Source organism: Mustela nivalis, assembly GCF_964662115.1.
Source record: "Mustela nivalis genome assembly, chromosome: 12".
Classification (NCBI taxonomy): domain Eukaryota; kingdom Metazoa; phylum Chordata; class Mammalia; order Carnivora; family Mustelidae; genus Mustela; species Mustela nivalis.
Window position 1 is genome coordinate 55,240,950 of NC_139031.1, and position 19,885 is coordinate 55,260,834.

The following is a 19,885-nucleotide window of genomic DNA, read 5'->3' on the forward strand; positions in this document are numbered from 1 at the left end:
AACAGACTCCCAATGAGTGGGGAATCTGATGTGGGGCTCGATCCCGGGATCCCAATATCATGACCAGAGCTGAAGGCAGACACTTAACTGAATGAGCCACCCAGGTGCACCTGTATCAGCTTCAAAAGCAAGGCTCAAAATAAAATATTTGGGATACCCAGAAAACTCAGTAATTAAAAAAACCATTTTATTTAAGAAAGTTCAAATATGAATGATATTTCTTAGAGGTAAAATAAAAATAGGTGAAAGAATAAAAACCCGAGTTGACTTTTTTTCCTTTTTTGGATATTCCAATGAAGTAAATCACCTCCATGACAATGGCTATTGAACAGGTATGACAGAAAGAATTTGTGGGGAGGCCACCAGGAAGGACTGATGAATATTTACATGACAATATGGGAAGCAGAGGTTGGAAGATAGAGCTCCCTTCTAGTTTAGAAGATGGGGGAACTTTCTTACACTTACTCTCACACTCTTGAAAGAGAAGACTTCGGGATTCTTCCACCTTCATGGTAAAATGTCTGCCATACTGACAATGAAATGGGAATTTCCAATGTACCTCCACAAAGCAAGCTATGTCTTGTCCTTGTACACATGTATACTTATACTTACTCATATTGAAGAATTATTTCTTCAGTCACCCCTGATTAATATTCACAAAACCATTTGCTACATAATTAGGAAACTTGTTTGGGAGAAGAGTTGTAAAAAGGCCATCCTTATATAGCTGTAAATCCACATTGACAGGCATACCGTTGAGTCCAAGACGGAATTTAATAACTCAGTCTAAATTCATTTAAGGTCAACAAAATGTTTGTCTTTAGTTGTGAAGAAAAGTATTTCCAGTGGAGCAGTTCCCCAAATTTGGCTTGCCACATTTTGTACCTATAACGTGCAATAAAAAATCTGAAAATATTAGTGTGAGAAGAAAATTTGAAAACACCAACTTTCCTTCCTCTCTTTCTCCCCCTCCCTTCCTGCCTCCCCACTTCTCTCCCCCACCCCCACCTCAGAAAGGGAAGATTAGAAAGGGTCGCTAAGGCCTCAACATGAGTTAGCACTGACTTGGTTTAAGGGAACATTTTAATATAAAGGTTTGCATTACTTTGGCACTAATTAACTTAAAAGTCATTATTTATAGTAAGTTGAAGAGGATAGGATAAACACAAGAAAACTTCAGGCTTGAGATGTCTTATGCATTTGTGCCACAAACTTTGCAGTGGAATGCCCTAAAATTAGAGTATTTCGATTCATTAACTTTTGAACAGAAATACCTTTTGCTTCTTCATGGTGAGAAGCTTTTCTTCAAGAAGCTAGGGTACTTTCTGGCATTTAAAAGACTATGATATATCTGAGCAAACCGTTTCCTTATTTCTGAAGCTAGAAACTTCTTAATTTTTGCACCTTGCCATGTCCTTTTAATGTCCTTCTTTGTCCTGTTACTGTGTCTTCTCACCCCTAGAACTCAATGTGCAGGTGATGCCCTGAGGTCCCTTTGCAGGTGGAACTTTATCGCCCAAGCCCAGGCTCCTCCAGTGGTTCCCAATCTAGCTGCTGGACATTGAAATAAATTGGAACTTACTAAAAAGTGAATTTCTCGGGGCACCTGGGTGGCTCAGTGGATTAAAGCCTCTGCCTTTGGCTCAGGTCATGATCTCAGAGTCCTGGGATTGAGCCCCACATCAGACTCTTTGCTCAGCAGGGGGCCTGCTTCCCCCTCTCTCTCTGGCTGCCTCTCTGTCTACTTGGGATCTCTCTCTCTCTTTCAAATAAATAAATAAAATCTTAAAAAAAAAAGTGAATATCTGGGCATGGAAATACAGGTATAAAAACCATGCCCATGCACGTTTTGTGCAGTCGAATCTTACACCAGCCATTTAGAACATAGCTTTAGAGTAATCTTTCCCTCTTCACTTCAGTGGAAATGCAGCATTTGCATTGGGCGGTTTTTAAATTTGTTTTATTTGTTCATTTTCAAAGTATCAAGCAGAGAGAAACTCAATAAAACTAACCATGCTAAGGTTCTAATAGTAATTACATTCTCCAGTATTTACTCCTTCCAGGAGAATTTGCCACCTTGCAGTTAATCTGTAAAAGGCAAACTTCGAATTCCAAGAAATAAATCTCTTCAACAGAATTTTAGGTACCAAAACAGCCCGAAGGATTGATAGTTGGAGAAAGGAAGAATTATAATCCCCAGCCTGTCCTTCAGGCCAGCTCTCATTGTGGTGTTCCTTGGAGTGATCACTCTGAATGCTAGTTAATATTTATCAACAGTTTGACTTACTAATTTATTCCCCTTCTTATCACAGAAGACATTTAAGTTCACTTTTAAGGATACATAAAATATATGTTAAAATATATAATTTGGAAATGACGTAGAAAAAGGGCACAAACTGGAACCAAGAACAAGAATGAAACAAAAGCCAAAAAAAAAAAAAAAAAAAGCCAAGTGCTATGATTCTTACCATCATTTGTTCATTCATTCATTCAATCATTCAGAGAGAACATCCGTCTGTCATCTGTCTGGCAATCAGCCAAGTGGCTGTACGGTGCCATGGCTGTGTACCTGAGGGGTCTATTCTGACGACTAATGCCTACACTTTCTGTTAATTTAATAATTTGAATATCACTCCCTACTGCTGGGAATATAACAGAGAGAAAACAAACAGGGATCCTCGCCTCATAGGCATCTAGCCCTCCTGACAGACAGATGTGTATACAAGCAGCTACAGCAGAGTATGGCAAAATCTAATATAATGTATTAGGGAGACAGAAATGAACACGAATCCAAAAATAGCAAAGGAAACAAAACAACAGCATGAGTCAGAGAGAGAGGCAGAGACCACCACATCATGAAGGGCTTGATGACATTTGCAAGGAAGTTTACACTTGACTCTTACTGGGCTGTAAGCAGGAGAGACAGGTAGAGCTGCATGTTCGAGAAATCACTATGCCCAAGATTTGAACCTCTCCTGCTGCCCCTCATGGCCAAATCCCACTAATGAAGGTCTTTCCTGGGACTCCTCGTACACTGAGGCTAATTATGAAAAGCAGTGGTTAGCATTTTAGCCCTGGCACTGAAATGCCTGGGCTCAACTCCTGACATAGAATGAAGACCTGTAGGCAAGACATTTAACTCCCCTTTATTTCAATGTCTTTGTCTGTAAAGTGAGTCCCTCCCCTGGAGGTGGTTGTGAGGAATAAAAGAGAATAGAAGTAAATAATCTTAAAAAGTACTTAGAGCCTTGTCTGGCACATACTAACACTCAGCGGGTGCTTTACATGCAACCTGTCTCCACTTTAGGACAGCACTGTAGGGGACAGATCACTGTCCCACTTGAGCCCATTCATAATCTCTCATTTCACAACACCGATTTTTAGACTTAGCTAACATTTTGCAATTCCTCTTTATCCTTCCCTGTTCTCATTGCATTTGACAATCAACAACACTTTTGCTTTATGGGTCCCCCACCCCCCTTTTTAAAAATATCATCAGCATGAATTTGAAAGTTTCAGTTACTAACATGTGGTTTAGGTTAACTTCCTAAATGGGATTCTCAATAGGTCATCCCAAAGTGATGGGGCCTCTCCCTCTAGGTAGAAAAAAAAAAAAAAATGAAGTGATGTTAGCACTTTCCATGTCCCTAAAACAACAGAAAAAAAAAAAAAACCCGAGTTCTGTCGAGTCTGCCATGGGGTATCTGAGGCCACCAACGTAGCAGGGCGCTCTGTAGCGATCCCGCAGTGCGGTGGCCTTCTCTGACCTGAGGTTTTATGCAACTTCTGCAGAAGGGAAGGAAAACACGACCTGGTGGAGCTGAGACCTGCCAAACTCAGAGGGACTTTGAAATAAATATTTCAGCAGACAAAATACGGAGGTTATTTGTCTGTGCAACTTACAAAACATTTATGGGAAAGGGACCCGTGGACTGCCCCTATTTTCCTGTACTTGTCCAGGGTGAAAACAGAGCCATGTGCAGGTGTCAGACACTTTGTCAAAGGCTTCGGAATTTTAGGAATTTGAGGAAACAAAAACTGTAATTTTCATATCTATGTTTCCCCCCTTAAGACAAGCAACACTTACACAGTCAAACAGGAGACAATGCCTTTGAGGAGTCCAGATCAGCTGACGACCCTCCACGGTCTGCTGTTACTCAGGGATAAAATCATAGAACCTCAAAAATCTGTCCAACGTCACCTCTAATAAAAAACCAAGAGCCTTTACAATTTGTTTTGTTTTCTGTGGTTTCACATCTACCGTACACTATAGGTTTTCACCTCTCTGACTAGCACTTTTGGTTTGAAGCTTCTCTGATCTAATTATTTTTCTATCATGCCTTTGTCTTAGATATTGTTTCCTTTCTCTCTCTCTCTCTCTCTCTCTTTTTTTTCTTTTTGGTGGAGAAGGGGGAGATGGCTGGGGAGGGGAAACGTAACTCAGAACCAAAGATTAGCCTCCTTTCTATTCTAATGCCAGGGCAGGGTCATAGAATTAGAGTCCAATCAAGTCCACTGGAACCGGACTCAGGAGGGAACAAAATCCAAACTTGACTTTGAGTGCCAAGTCATCACCCTTGAACAGTGCCAAAGCTCCTGGAAACCAAGTCTTGGGTCTTGTTGCAATAACTGGGGAGGCCAGTTCAACTTTGGCATCCTCTTCCCCCAGATCCATAGTAAGTATTTTTCCTGCAGTGAGTGTTTGCCAGACTTTTTCCCACTGCATCAGGGAGCTGTCCATTTCTCTGAGGAGATGATTCAGACAGCAAAACCTCAGCTCTTCGGTGAATGGACGCCCATATTCTCCACCTTCCCAGCACACTGTGAGGCTATCGGACAGAAGGCAGGGCTCCGCTGAAATCTTTGGGTGCTGGAGACAGGAAGATGTGCATTGTTTTGGATCCTCCGCCGAGACCGTGAACAAGTTATTTTAAAAATTATTACCTGACGTTATAAAGCTTACATATTTAGTGAGTATAATATACACATAAAGCATATAATATAAACCTTGATGAAATCTCATAGAGTGAACAGCACCTATCACTAGCACACAGATCAAAAAAGACTTAGCTAGCCCCGCTCCTGCAGATTCCATGGGCCCCTTTCCAGGGGCCCTGATCAGAAAGGTGACCAAATTACAGATTCTTTAACCCAGTCCTTAGGCTTCCTAAGCCTCGGTTTTTTTCTTATGTAGAATTGGGAAAGGAGGAGCACCAATTTTCAACAGTGTAAAGATTAAAGGAAATAATCAATATCTTTTGTCCAGGATTGGATATTTAAAAAAGCTCTTAGATATTCACTTCTACAATTTGTATTGCTTATTATTGCCCCGCATATTTAGATCAGTTCATCACCTGCCTGTCTGATGGAACAAGCTCCATCTTTTTTTTCAGGGACTGAAAACTTCTAGGTTTTGTATTTGGCCAGGGGAGGTAGGCTTGTGACAACCCATAGAGAAGAGGGAAAGAAAGTGAACACAAACATATACGTGAACAAACCGGAGGACCCATCCTACAAAACACTGGAAACTATAAAAATAAATTTGGCAGGACAAAGAAGAAGAATGGAATGGGAACAAAGGAGGTTTTTCTGGCAGGAGGTGTGCGGAAAGGGTCAGATACTAGGTTTCCAAGACGAGAGACGTTCCATTTGAGTTCAGGAGCCACGAAAACCACAGCCATGAAAAGTCCTGGGCATTGGTGCGATCATCTCACAGTGACTCTGGTATGACTGTGATGTATCAGTTTGTTGTTAAGAGCAGAGTAAAGCTTCCTTTTAGAGCTTGGCTCCATGGCTCCTGGGAGATAGTATCAATTTAGAGGTAGATGAGCATCTAATAGGCTCAGCCATGACCTCTGGCCTTGCAGAAATTTCTTCATCTTATCTCTTAAGTTTCTGGATATTGTCTTGCTTCTTATTGTACTTTATAGGCCTCTTTCCTCCTCCTCAATGTTGTATCATTCGCAGACCCATGGAATAGAGGGAGAGGTATTCTGACCTAAAAGCAGTTTTTTGTGCAAAGATCTTGAGCCCCAGATGTGTCTTGATAAAGACACATCTAGCTATGAACTAAAGGCATCTTTTCAACTTTTGCACAAAGGTTAGTTGTTCCTTTTGGGAACTCAGGATTAGTTTGGAGAAAAGTCATCAATGGCAGACCTTCCCACTCCTCAATTCGGACCCAAGTTAAGAAATTAGCTTAATTAAAAGCTGAGAAGCATCGATGATGAATAGAAAGCATATGACCCTGAAACTAACAAGCTCTCAGTAAAAGAACATTTCCTCAGTTTCCCTTCTGTTGGACTTTGACTTGCAGCCCAAAGAAGTAGACAAAAGATGACTGAATGAGGAGTCTAACACACCTGGGCTTGCCATCTGGTTGTGTACCGACTAGCTATGTGGACTTCAGCAAGTTTTACAACTTTCCCAAGTGTTCCTCTCCTCTTTGATAAAAATAGTGCTCCTAATAATTATACATAGTAACACTGTGAATCTAAATCAAAGTGTTTGCCCAGAGCATCACACTTAGCATTTAGGACAGAATACTAGATACAACCATTCTCTTTAAAAATGACCGTCTTAATAAGTTTGCCTTGCATTTTCTCACTTGATTGTATTGCTGTTAATGTTCCTTTATGTAGAACTAATAATATTAACAGTAGCCAATATTTATTGAGCCCTTACAGTGAGCCAGACACCATTTGAAGCCTTATCTTATGAACCTAATAATTACTCTTTAAATTTGGTATTGTTGTTTTCTCCAGATTTACAGATGAGAAAACAGCTTATGTAACTTGTTCAAAGTCCTACAGGAATAGGGGGTGGAATGAGCTTTGAACTTAAAAAGCTTGACACCAGAGCCCATGATCTTAACCATGCATCCACGCATCATGTCGTTCTGCCACTTACTCTGTTTACAGATTCAATTTTAGATCTTGTCCAATACATCTGTCACTGTTTTTTAATAAAGAGTATACATATGCTTTTGCAAAGTGCTTGGACTCAAGGTTTTGAGTCTGGCACATTTGCCAAACATGTGTCAATTGGATGTTCATTAGGAGGGGGGTACTAAAACTTCATGCTCAGTTTTTTGAATTACAAACAGTAACTGACATGTTCAACTGTGTGCTCAACGCCATTCTTTCACGAAATAAGCAGTTTTTCAACAAGTTCGGTTTTAAGGATTATCTTCCCTAATAGCCATGTTATAGGATCAAATCCACAGTATTTGAGAAAATGATTAAATCCTTACATGTCAATATTCCAAACAATGCTAGTGAGAATTTTCAAATAAGGGTAGGAGCCTGGAGAGAGAAAAAGCTTTCATACAACAATTATTTGTTATTAGATATTCACACATCAGAACTTTGCTAATAATAAAGCAGTTCTTACTATGGGGCAGATGTTCTATGCTTAATAGAAACAACTCTGTTATGTCTTCCACTCACTTATCATATAGTCCCTTTTCTCTTAATTGCCCTATATCTGAGATGAGCAATATTTTTTTTGGCTAAAGGATACAATTCGCCATATGAATTCCTGCATCTCTAGATTATTCCATCACATCTGGAACTACTCAACAACATCTCTTCCTTAATCCTCACCTCTGTTGGCTACTATGGCTTTCAACCTCCAATTTAGTTTCTACTTGTTGAAAGACTGACAGGTCCAGATACTCTGCGTGCTCTGGGAAACAAAGAATAAGGTCTGAATCCTTCCCTTAAGATTTACACAATCTAAGCAGGCTGTACACATAAACGTGTGTTGTACAGTGAAACTACAGAAGTATGCATAGAGCCAAAATATAGTTCAGAAATGGGGATAGGTAACTCTATTGAGAGAAACTGCAGGGCTGGTTTCACCAAAGTGTTGGCCTTGGAGCTGCTCATTAATGGATGGATGGTACCTTGCCATAAGTGCCCAATGAAGAAGAACAGTCTAGACAGAAGGAACAGCATGAACCCATTTGTAAAGACAGGAAACAGTGTACTATAATGAAGGAAATACAAGTAGTTTCCTATTTTTAGGGGATAAAGCAAAATGGAGAGAGTTTCAGAAGCTCAGGCTACAGAGGTACTTACAACTCAGATGAAGAATGAAGTTTATGTGCCCAGGAAAAATCATCAAATTATTCACTCATTTGGTCGTGCATACATTCATTCACACAAGAAGAATTCTTGAACGTTTATTACGTGTCAGTCTCTGTCAGAGATATATGGAGATAATTCTGAGCAAGACACAGTACAGTCTAATGGAGCTGACACAATGTTCAAGAAGAAATGACAACGGTGCGATGGAGCAAGAGCCCCAGCCTAGGCTAAGGGGTCAGGGTACGCTGCTCAGAGTAACGACATTCAGTATGAAGGGGTGACTTGGAGTTGGACAAGTGAAGTCCACAGGAGACAGGGTGGGAAACAACAGTGCAGTAAGAGGAGATTTCCCCTTCAAAGGCATAGAGACAACACAGAACTTATCTCATCTGAGTAGCAGAATTTCATCATGACTAGAATCAGGGTGTAAGTGTGGGGGCTAGGTGGGGGGGGGGGGTTGCTGGAGGCTGCCTGCAGTGAAAGACTAGGAACAAAGTTTAGGAGTTAACACTTTATTTTGAGGGCAAAGGGGAGCCCTTAAAAGGTTTGAGGCAGGGCATTTTTGAAAGATTACTCTGGTAGCATCACAGAGAATGTATTATAAGGGAACAAAACTAAGGGTTGCTAGACTAGTTAGAAGGCTGATGAAGAGTAGTAGTAGTTGAAATAAACATAATAAAATTCCTCACTGGCATTTAATATAGGCTTACATAAGCTAGATACCAATCCAAGGACTTTGCCTTTATAACACATTTAATCCTCACAACAGACCTCTGAGGTAAATACTGTTGCCTTTTACAGATGAGAAAACTGAGATTTGGTCATATAACAATTTGCTATAAGACCAGAAAACTAGGGGCACCTGGGTGGCTCAGTGGGTTAAAGCCTCTGCCTTTGGCTCAGGTCATGCTCTCTCTGCCTGCCTCTCTGCCTACTTGTCATCTTTCTGTTACATAAATAAATAAAACCTTAAAAAAAAAAAAAGACCAGAAAACTAAAATCCAAGCGATGTGGTTTTAACATGGTCTCTACTATTCTGTGTAAAGGTGATGTTGGCAGAGACTAGAGTGGAGCAATAAGAACTGAGAAAACCAAACAGACTTGAGAATTCTGGAGGTAGGACCAATAGGATTAAACAAAGCTGTGACACGTAGAGAGGAAACTTATTTAAAATATTCTTTAAATATTGGGTTTATATTAAGACTCTCCAGATCCAATGACTCCCTATTGCTCAAAATATCAAATCCAAACTTGGGCTGGCATTTAAAATCCTTTGCTAAATAAACCTCTCCCTTATCATTCGTTAACTAAATCAACAAATATTTAATGACCTGATCTATACTGAGTTCTGTGCAAAGTCATGGAAATTATAAAGCACACACAGTTCTTGCCTCATAGATCCCAGAGAACTAGCTAAGGTCTAGCTGTATGTTTACTACATTAGTGTTAAATATTCAAGGGCAAGGACTGGATCTTCTATTTTTTGAATCTAACACACATGTTCTAGTTCTTTCTTTAGGTATTTATTTTAAAAATACACTGATTTTAAACAAATATTTAAATCACATATTCAGGGTGCCTGAATGGCTCAGTTGGTTAAGCAACTTGGTTTGGTTCAGCCCAAGTCATGCTCCCAGGGTCCTGGGATTGAGTACCATGTTGGGCTCCCTGCTCAGCAAGCAGTCTGCTTCTCCTTCTCCCATGTACATGCTCTCTTTCAAATATATAAAATCTTTAAAAAAAATAAATCACATATTCAAATTTAAGCAACTTAAAATAATTCATTTTATTTATTTTTTAAAAAGATATTATTTCATATTTTATTTTAGGGAGAGGAAGAGAGAGTGAGTGAGTGAGGGGAGGAGGAGAGAGAGAGACAAGCCGACTCTGTGCTGAGCACAGAGCCTGACATAGGACTCAATCTCATGACTCTGAGGTCATGACCTTAGCTGAAATCAAGAGTCAGAAGCTTTACCAACTGAGACACCCAGACACACTAAAAGAATTTATTTTATAATATATATTCAGATCTAAAGACTGTTGATGTTATATGTATCCAAAAATGAAGGAAGAAAACCTTGTATATAATGTATTTATCCTTTTTAATGCCCAATAATGCAATGCAATTCAAAATTTAAAATCTCTTCTATATTATGTCTTACTGTTGACATTATCTATCAACTTTTTTTAAAAGGTTTTATTTATTTGACAGAGTGAGATCACAAGAGAGAGAGGGGGGCAAGCAGGCTCCCTGCCAACCAGAGAGGCCAATGCGGGGCTCGATCCCAGGACCCCAAGACCACAACCCGAACCAAAGGCAGAGACTCAACCCACTGAGCCACCCAGGCACCCCTCTATCAACTTTTAATTGGACTGAGTTTAAATGAACTCTTAGGGATAGTTGCATGATCAGCTAGATAAGCAGACAAGATGCTGACAATCACCAAGGGATAAATTTTGCAACCAGATTTCTCTACTAACCAAAAACACTAATTAAGTCATAACCTTCAAAATATTATCAATTAGAAAAGTAATTTGTAAACTGTTAGAGATTTAAAATAATGACAACCCTGGTCACATGTATTGGTTAAAATGTTATAGTCTAGGGACGCCTGGGTGGCTCAGTTGGTTAAAATGTTATAGTCTCTTAAGGAATTAGAAAATTGGAATAGGTATTGACATTCTGTACTTTGAAATAATAAAGTTCTTTTTACTAAATAATAACTCTTTAAGAGGTGGAATATTCATGCTTCTAAGGGAGAGACAGGAGAAGAGACTTAATTCAAGGTTGACACAGACTCACTGAAAGAAAACAGTACATTCCAATTGTCCCATGCTTGCCCTCTACTTCTCTTGGTGAAGATGAACAGTATGAACAGCCAAATTATTCTGCCTGTAGTGTTCACATAAGTACTGGTTAGTTTGACGGTCAGGGTTTCCTGGCGTTAGTTGGAGGTTCAGAAGTTTGTCGAGAACTAACTCTTCATTAAAACACATTTTCCCTAAAAGAATAAAGCTCCCATAAAAAATGAAAAAAAGCTAGCAAGTTTGGTGAAATTTAAAATAGTTATAGAACTAGAAAGAAAAGAAGTACATACAGTGGTTCTCAATATTCCATTCTTTTTTTTTTTTTTACCTCTTCTCTCTTGTTCTAAAAGTTAAAAATTAGATCTTAAGCAATTTTTTCCTCACAAAATTTTTAAATATAGCGCCAGATAGAAATCAGCTGGACTATAAATAAAAAGAATTTTTTGCTTAGCATTTTGATCTGACGTCTAGCCTCTGCATTAACATAGGTTTTCTTGTTAACCGATCAGTACTAACTTAGCTAAACAAAAATGAAACCCCAATTTAATGTACTTCCTCATTCAAGTTATGACTCAAGTTATTTTACTGGAAGAGCCTCATTGTTGATCTTCATGTTTGAATTTTTTTTCAGTATATAAATACGCTATCCAAGTTATAAGGTTTTGTTTATCAGACATTCAATTACATGAAGAAATCGATGTGATTATCTTCCAAGTTTTGATTTACTGTAATTCTGACTTATAATCAAGAATCTTTGAGTTTATTTAACTTTGGGAGATTGTTGTGAAGTTGTGAAAATCCCCAGCATTGCTTCATACTGAGGTCAATTGATATTCTTATATTCAGAAAATTCTCCAGTCCACAATCACACTTCTTAGAGGAATATGCAAGCTATTAGGTCCATAATTTAATATATTTTTTGACAAATAATTATTGACCAATTCCTTTAGTATCATGAATTACTTTAGTCTCCCCTCCTCCAACACCCTTCTCATACGCATGGGTTTTTGCTATATAGCAATTCTCTTTCTTTTTCCTTTGGTCCTGTATCTAGATCTCCACTGAGACAAATGTTTACAACTTGTGCAGTGTTTGGCTCACTTCCCCTCTCCCTCTTCACATAATTGCAGGCAGGGTACTCCTAATCAGACCTTATGATTTATTTAGTAAGATCCAATTAGCCAACTTTTATTTGGTGACAATGGGAGCATACTGTGTAATAAGGGAGAGATCCCTTTTCTCTGGCCAGAAAACATGGCTAAAGCCAATAGCTTAGAGCTAAATTGAAAACATATTAAACATACATAAACATGATGGGTCCAAACTGCAAAATGATACTGTTTTGTCATTATGACTTGACTTTTCTACCATCTTTGTTGAAGACTTACAACTTACTGACTTATGGCCAACCATGTGTATGTAACAGAAGTTCAACAATCAACTCTTTAACAAACCCATTGGCTTACATTTTCTCTAAATAAAATAAGGTGTCAAAAATTCCCATATGACAGCTGTGTGGTCCTGCATAGGGAAGGTCCCTGAATCTGATGAAAATTGGAAGACAGACAGACAAAGAAGAGGCTAAGTCAAGGCATCTATGGAGCCAAAGCATCCAGAAAGCAGATGCAAGAGAGGAAGCCTCTCGTGAGCATGCCTGAGTCTACAATATGAAGTCAGTCATGGTTGGAACACGAGATAAAACCAAGTCTAGATGAACAGGCAGTGGTGTCTCAGAGATAAAACAGCAGTTCACAGGAAGGGGTACAGAGCTGTGGAAGCCTGGCCAGGCACATTGTCTGGCTGAGAACCAGACGATGACAAAATCTGGGCCAAAGAAGGGATCCAGGGGACTCGAGGGTCAATAAGACCACAGCAGGACCCACAGAAAGAAATGCTGGTATGCTGACTATGAGAAATACTGAATACTAAATACAACCCCCATATACCCTCAGTCCCCAAAACCAGGTCACCCTGAGACAGAACATGCAGGTAAGGCCTGAACAGACACAGAAGAACTCAGGAGGAAGAGGACATAAAGATACAAGGAGGCCACATACAGTGACAACCTGGAATACCACGTCTAAGAAATGGAGCCTTTATTTTTACAGATCCTACCTTTCTTGAAAAAGTAGAACTCCTAAAAAAACAAAAACAAAAACAAAAACAAAAAAAACCTTGTCAGATTTTGCAGCTTCAAGCAGTAAAGTATTGATAGCCTTTTCTATTTTTTTCCCACCAGGTTAGAAGGCCAATGAAACCAGTTCAGAGTGAAACTGTGAACCCCACAAAATTTGTCTTGTTGGCCTCCATTTAGGGAGTAATTTCACCTCTTTAGTGCAGTTATTTAAAATTCCCTTATTCCTGCATTCACTCCTCACACAGGATGAGATGTGAAAGCCTGCTCTTTATATTTTTGTTGCAATCTGAAGTTTAGTCTTAATGTTATTACTTCCAAAGCAGCTTCACTTTAAATAGGCCATTCATTTCTAATTCCTCAAAGATACGAATTTTACTCTTAAGAAGGGGAAGTGGAAAGAGCAGTGTGAGTCAGTAGCGGTTGAAGAAGGTGGTTGGAGGTTGGGGGAGCCAGTGGCATTAAATGAGTGCACTGACATTCCAGTAGCCTTGTCCTCAACAGGAATCTGATCATCCTCTTTTTAAAAGATTTTATTTATTTATTTGACACAGAGAGAGAGAGAGATCAGAAGTAGGCAGAGAGGCAGGCAGAGAGAGAGGGGGAAACGGGCTTCCTGCTGAGCAGAGAGACTGATGCAGGGCTCAATCCCAGGACCCTGATATCCAGACCTGAGCCAAAGGCAGAGGCTTTAACCCACTGAGCCACCCAGGCATCCCTGACCATCCTCTTTTAAAGCAGCTTGGATGTTATGTAAGAAAGAGTTAGAAGATATGCTTTCTCAAAGACAGCCCACAAGACAGACCAGAGAGACTATGTAAGGTATTTCCTGAAAATTGAGGCATGGAGACAACCATAGGAGCTGTTTTTGTTTTTGTTTTCATTTTTAAGCCAAAATACTAAGAATTCCAAAATATATGGTAATACTGAAATTATCTGTATTCAGGAAGAATGAATGTCATACAAATGATCTAGTCCAGAGGACATCACTGTTCTGTTCTTTTCATAAGTAAATGGTCAGTTCCTGCAACATTAGACAATCAGAGCTTAAAAGTGAGTAATCTAATTTATTAGTGATGGCAGAGATTCAGCACTTGGAAACTTATAGTCATTTTTAACTTTCTCATTGTTTATTGTTATGCATCTGACAATGGGATTTAATTTTTACATATTTAGACCTTTTCCTTAGATATCAGTACCCTAAAGGTAGTCATTTCCGATGCTATTTGGAATTCCGAATTGCAATTCTTTTTTGTGCACAATGGAAATAAACAATCCATTTTGGGTCTTTCCTTGTTTCCTTCCTAAATAAAGCTTTTTCACTTACACATGTCCTGCTCTCCTTGTGAATCCAGGTTTAATTCCTACTAGCTTTCTTTCTCATTTCCAACCATACCTAAAAGTGGCACAAAGGAAGTATTCAATGTTTGATAGCTGTATTACTCTAGAAAGCCAAGATGATTAAATTTGTTGCTTTACATTCTCTCCTATGTGCACACACACACACACACATACACACACACACAGGTCCTGATTAGGTAGTTTGAAGCTTTGACATTCTTAAACTAAAAAGTAATTTCAAAATATACATCAATTTATTTTTCAGAGTATTTGAAAATAAGCTGCCACCATGAGACTTCCAAATACTCTCTCTTTGAGTCCTCATTAAAGTATGGACCAAACCACTGAGTCCATCTCTCTACAAGAAGGACAACAAGGTATTTCTGATACAAGCTCTAGGGCCCTAACAGAGAAACTTAGTTCTGAACTATCTTTAGGGCACTAGTCAATGATAGTTATCAGTTACTTCTGGCCATCAACACAGATGATTGATTTCTACATTGTTAGAAATTTTTATCATTTAGATAAAGAAATTCCAGGCTTTTCAAAACTTTAAAAACGGGTGCCTGGATGGCTCAGTTGGTTGGACGACTGCCTTCAGCTCAGGTTATGATCCTGGAGTCCTGGGATCGAGTCCCACATCAGGATCCCAGCTCCATTGGGAGTCTTCTTCTCCCTCTGACCTTCTCCTTGCTCATGCTCTCTTTCACTGTCTCTCTCTCAAATAAATAAATAAAATCTTAAAAAAAAAATAGCTTCAAAACTTTAAAAAAATTTTTTAAAAAGAAGAAATTTCAGATCTTCTTTTTTCTTGTTATTTTCCTTGTTATTTTTATTCCCAAACTGTCAAATACACATTACAATTTTTGTGAAATACATGACATTAAATTCGTAACTTGCTTTAGTTTAACTTTTAAATTGAATCTAGGGAGTGTTCATCTTCACAATTTTAATGTTTTATATGAAAATGTACCTTCTCAGCTCACCTTTAAAGATTCATTAGTGTTTTCTTTTTATTCTGTCTTCAGAGGCTCTTATTTTAATAATGAATCACATGAAATCAGTAAGCACTGTATTCTTTTTTTTAGTACAGGGATTTCCTCTTTAACACATTTTTATTAACACGGATCACGTCATAAAGAATTTTATTAAACAGAACTGCAAGCACTCATACATTCATTTTCTTTCTCAGTGTGACATGTATAACCCTACCAGTTTGACCTGCTTTCTTCTTCTCAAGCATGATTTTTTGCTCAGCTCTATTTCGATTATTGTATTTTACCCCTTGCCAACTTAGGCTGTCATAGTGAAGGAATAGTTTAAATGTCCCATTTAAACGGACAAAGTTGGCAAGCCTAGAAAGAAAAGATAGTGCTAAGAGTAAACAGATGTCTGCTCTGGGTGAGCTCTTCTCTTCAGAGATAAAGAAAAGAGAGAGCGACCCCCCCACTACCGGAGTTTGACATGGTGGACCAAGATCTGTGAGGAGAGAATGAAATAAATTTACAGGCGTCAGAAAATGAACTTTGGACACGTGACTCACACTTCTGTTCTGACATGAAGTGTTTGCCTGAGAGGCCTGCTCGGATCTCTTTCAGATTGGATCTGGCACTCTGTCTAGGTGGGAAGCTATTCCAACTAACTGCAGTGTGAGCAGTTAGGATAACATACCGAATCATTCATCTTCGGTGACCTGCTTATGTGGAGCTAGTTTGTCACATGTGTTATGTTTGTGATTTAGTGAGCATTTTAAAAAATCATTTTTATTTAAAGATTTTTATTTATTTATTCATGAGAGATGGAAAGAGAGAGAGAGGGGGAGAGGCAGAGGGAGAAGCAGGCTCCCCAAGGAGCAAGGAGCCCAATGCGGGACTCGATCCCAGGACCCCAGGATCATGACCTGAGCTGCAGGCAGATGCTTAACCATACTGCCATTATGGTTTACTAGCTGGGCAGCCATCTTGGACCAGTTGCTCAAATTCTCTGAATGTCTGTTCCCTTACCTGTAGAAAGTGGGGGGAAACTAAGAGCTGTCTCATGGTTTCTATGAAGTTGAAATAATGAATTTGGCTCTGCAACGCTTAGAATTGCTCCTACCGAGAGTAAACACTGAACAAAAATGAAAGTATTCATTATTATTGCATTAACTAATTGGTCACGAATTTCTCTCATTGTCCCCATTTATAGGCCTCTGTCATCTCTCAGGATGGGTTATGTAAAACAGCTTTCTCTGCAGCTCAGTTCATTTTCCACCAAGTGATCAGATCTCTTTGGCTTCAACACTGCTATCATCATCATGTCACTGATGGCTTCTTATAAATTTGGTGCAAACATACAGTTGAAAAAGCATTATTCATGATTTTGCAGCTGGGACCATCTGTTCTAGTCTAGTTGGTCTGTCTGTTCACTCACCCTCCAATGGGTCTCCAAGTTTGGGCAAGACTTCACAGCCCAGGTTTTGATCAGCACATTCAAAACTGCTTTTTCTCGCACCTGCTTAGATTCTACCATTTCTAGATCTGTTCTTTCCTCAAGAAAACCACCCAGAAACTACTCATCCCCTGCTCTACCTCTACAACCCCCTACTGTTGGATAGTTTGTCATTTTCATGAATGCTATTATAGTAAGTGTAGATTTGGAGTACATCATGATGGTTTTTTTTTTTTTTCTTTTTAAAAGAAAGCTTTTAATCAGAAAAGAAAATTTCTTTCAAGAGGAGAGGGGGAAGATTAGCAGTCCTGGTCAATAAAAATATTTAGTCCTATCATATTTTATAGACACCCCAAAATTTCTATGATTGTTCATTCCTAGTATGTGCAATATGAAAACAAATAAACTGTCAGATAGGATTTAGTGAGTTCTTAGAACATGTCCCAGCAAGAGGTCATGTAGTAATATGAAACATATTGTCTTATTTAATGAAAAGAAAAAACAAATATGTAACATTGACTCCTATAGCTTTTTAAAATAGTTTTGTCATTTTGATATTATCCCAATGTGTCACAGTAACAGTTTTTATTTTGGCACCTCTGCTATCTTTAAAGGAAAAAAAAATTTTTTTTTTTTTACAAAGAAATCTGGACAATTAAAACAAATGTCAATTTTTTTTTTACCTCATTAAATTCAATTTGCAGAGGTTGACATCTTGTGCTATTTATGGTGTGTTTAACACACACATGCTTAATTTTTAAAATAACCTTGTTTCTAATATTCTAATTTGAAAACTATACTTTAAACATGTGAGACTCTGTGTGTGCATGTGTGTGTTAACTTCACATTAACTTGATTAGAAGTTCTCAGGAAAGCACCTGATTGGCTAGATTTAAATGTAGCATCCTCCTGGGAATGCTGGCCAAGGAAGAATAGTCTGGTAAAAACCAAACCAAAGCAAACCAAAACAACTCTTATGGACACATGTGGTTGGAGGGAGGGGAGAGAAATTTCCAAAGAACAATGACGATATTTCTGGAAGAAAACAAATGTACTAGACAGGCAGTGAATGAGAACATACATGCATTTCTGTCAAACCCCAATAATTTTACTTATCTACCAGACCAAGAAAAGACATAAAAATGTGGCATGAAGATTCTAACTGATATTATCTGTCCTGCAGTAAAAGCTGGCTATAATCTTAATTTTTCCCAACAACTCCCTGAGGAGATTTTTTTCCTTAGTAATATATAAAGTAAGACAGAAAGAAAATAGGATTAACCTCAAAATAAACTTTTCTGAAAAAAAGATTTTCTTAAAATATTTATTCATTTAACTGTAAAAAATAACTCATGGACACAGAGAAACTTTCTGACAATGTAAAATAATAGTAAAAAATATTTTATATCCCCATCCTGAGTTTCAGTTTTTCTTCTAGGAAGAAACAGCTTAACAGTTTCTTACACAACTTTCCAGAAGTGTTTCATGGATGTATTGCATAGAAAAATCATGTAAATGATTTGGTGTGATTGTGCACACATGTGTATGTCATATTTGTATGTATGTGTGTACATGTGTGTATATATGCATATTCCTTATCTTACTCAAGTGGTAGCAGAGCACACATAATCTTCCATTAGTTTTACTACTAGGTAGATCATTATTAATTTTACCAGTCCTATATTTGCTAAATAATTATGTCACTTTTTCTATTACAACAGTATTGTGATCAATATTCATGTTTTTGAAAATGTATTTGTATAATAAATTCCTAGAAGAATTGTTGATGCAAAACTATTTTTCAGAGCTTTATTATCAAATTATCCTATCTCAAGTTTATTACCACTTAAATTCCTACTAACCAAGGTTAAGAATGCTAATTTCCAGATAAACCCATTCACCATACTGTCAATTTTTCTTTATCTTTGGCAACCAGTGAAGTATATTTTATAACTTTATGGCTCTATTTATTCACCTTTGTAATCACCATGATTGAGGATATCCCCTCGGGAACACAAAGGCTACCTCAAGCAGCATAGAAACCTTCCCTTCTTGGGCATTTTAATTTGCCTTCTCCTCTGTAAAATGAAAAATTTGCCACGCTCTCCTAACTGTTATCCTTAGTCATGAGGAACAGTGAAAAAGAACATGCCTTAAACCATGGACTATGGTGTATATCAATAGATTATGTTAATACCACCTAACACCCTAATCAAACCAGGAAATGGTTCTTTAAGTGAACCTTTTGCTCTTTAGAATTAATTAGTCCTCTTGGCTGGGGTACAAAACTCCCAAGTGGGAAAACTGTAATGTGATCATATTGAAGAAACTTAGAGGGAGCCTCGTCCATTAGATGGGACTTGGGAATAAAATTTGATTTCAAATGGCAAACTGTGCTATTACATACTTTGTAATTTCAAAGAGAATCTGTCATCATACAAAGACAAATTTATTTCCAAAACAAAACAAAACAACAACAACAAAAAAACCCCAAAACATCTGGTACTTTTTTATACAAGCCTCAGGCCAACTCTGTGCAATGAATGAAAAATGTTCTATAGACAGAGTGTTATTTCATGTTGCTTTTCATTTAATCAGCAGTGTGGAATGTTTGCGTTGAAGAAAGCATCTCAAAAAATCTGCTTTCTTCAAGGCCTGGGTGAAGTTTAAAGGTTTTTCAAAAATATATTTATCAAAAATAAATAAAAAAGAAAAATATATATATTTATCTATTTCTCTCTATAATCAATAGTGATAAAATACATCTAGGTTATGTTAGTCCTCTGGGGAATAAATTATTTGTTAGGATATTGTCTGTTGGGGTGGCAGATTTAACACTTGATGACTCGGACTTTCCTTCTGTGATGGTTGTATGAAATGACTAAATCTATTTTCCAGGATAAAGTTCCTACCTTGACAGCTCTCAGTATGGACCCAGATAAGTGTCTTAACAGTTTTTGTCAACGAATGCACACTTTAAAAATCAAATAACATATGGATAGCATTTAGAGAAATATGTGAATTTATAAGAGTATTTTTCATAGCTCAAGGCAGAGGCCAAGAGCCTCCCCCAACTTCCCTA

The 19,885-nt window shown here is 38.1% G+C and overlaps 1 long non-coding RNA gene across 1 annotated transcript in view; it reads right to left on the reverse strand.

Annotated features, from left to right (window-relative positions):
* Positions 1-795: 795 nt before the first annotated feature.
* Positions 796-19,885, reverse strand: part of LOC309845263 — a 221,155-nt gene continuing 202,065 nt past the window's right edge. The window contains exon 3 of the long non-coding RNA XR_014301173.1: positions 796-885. This is a non-coding gene — a long non-coding RNA (uncharacterized lncRNA). The remainder of the gene's footprint in view (positions 886-19,885) is intronic.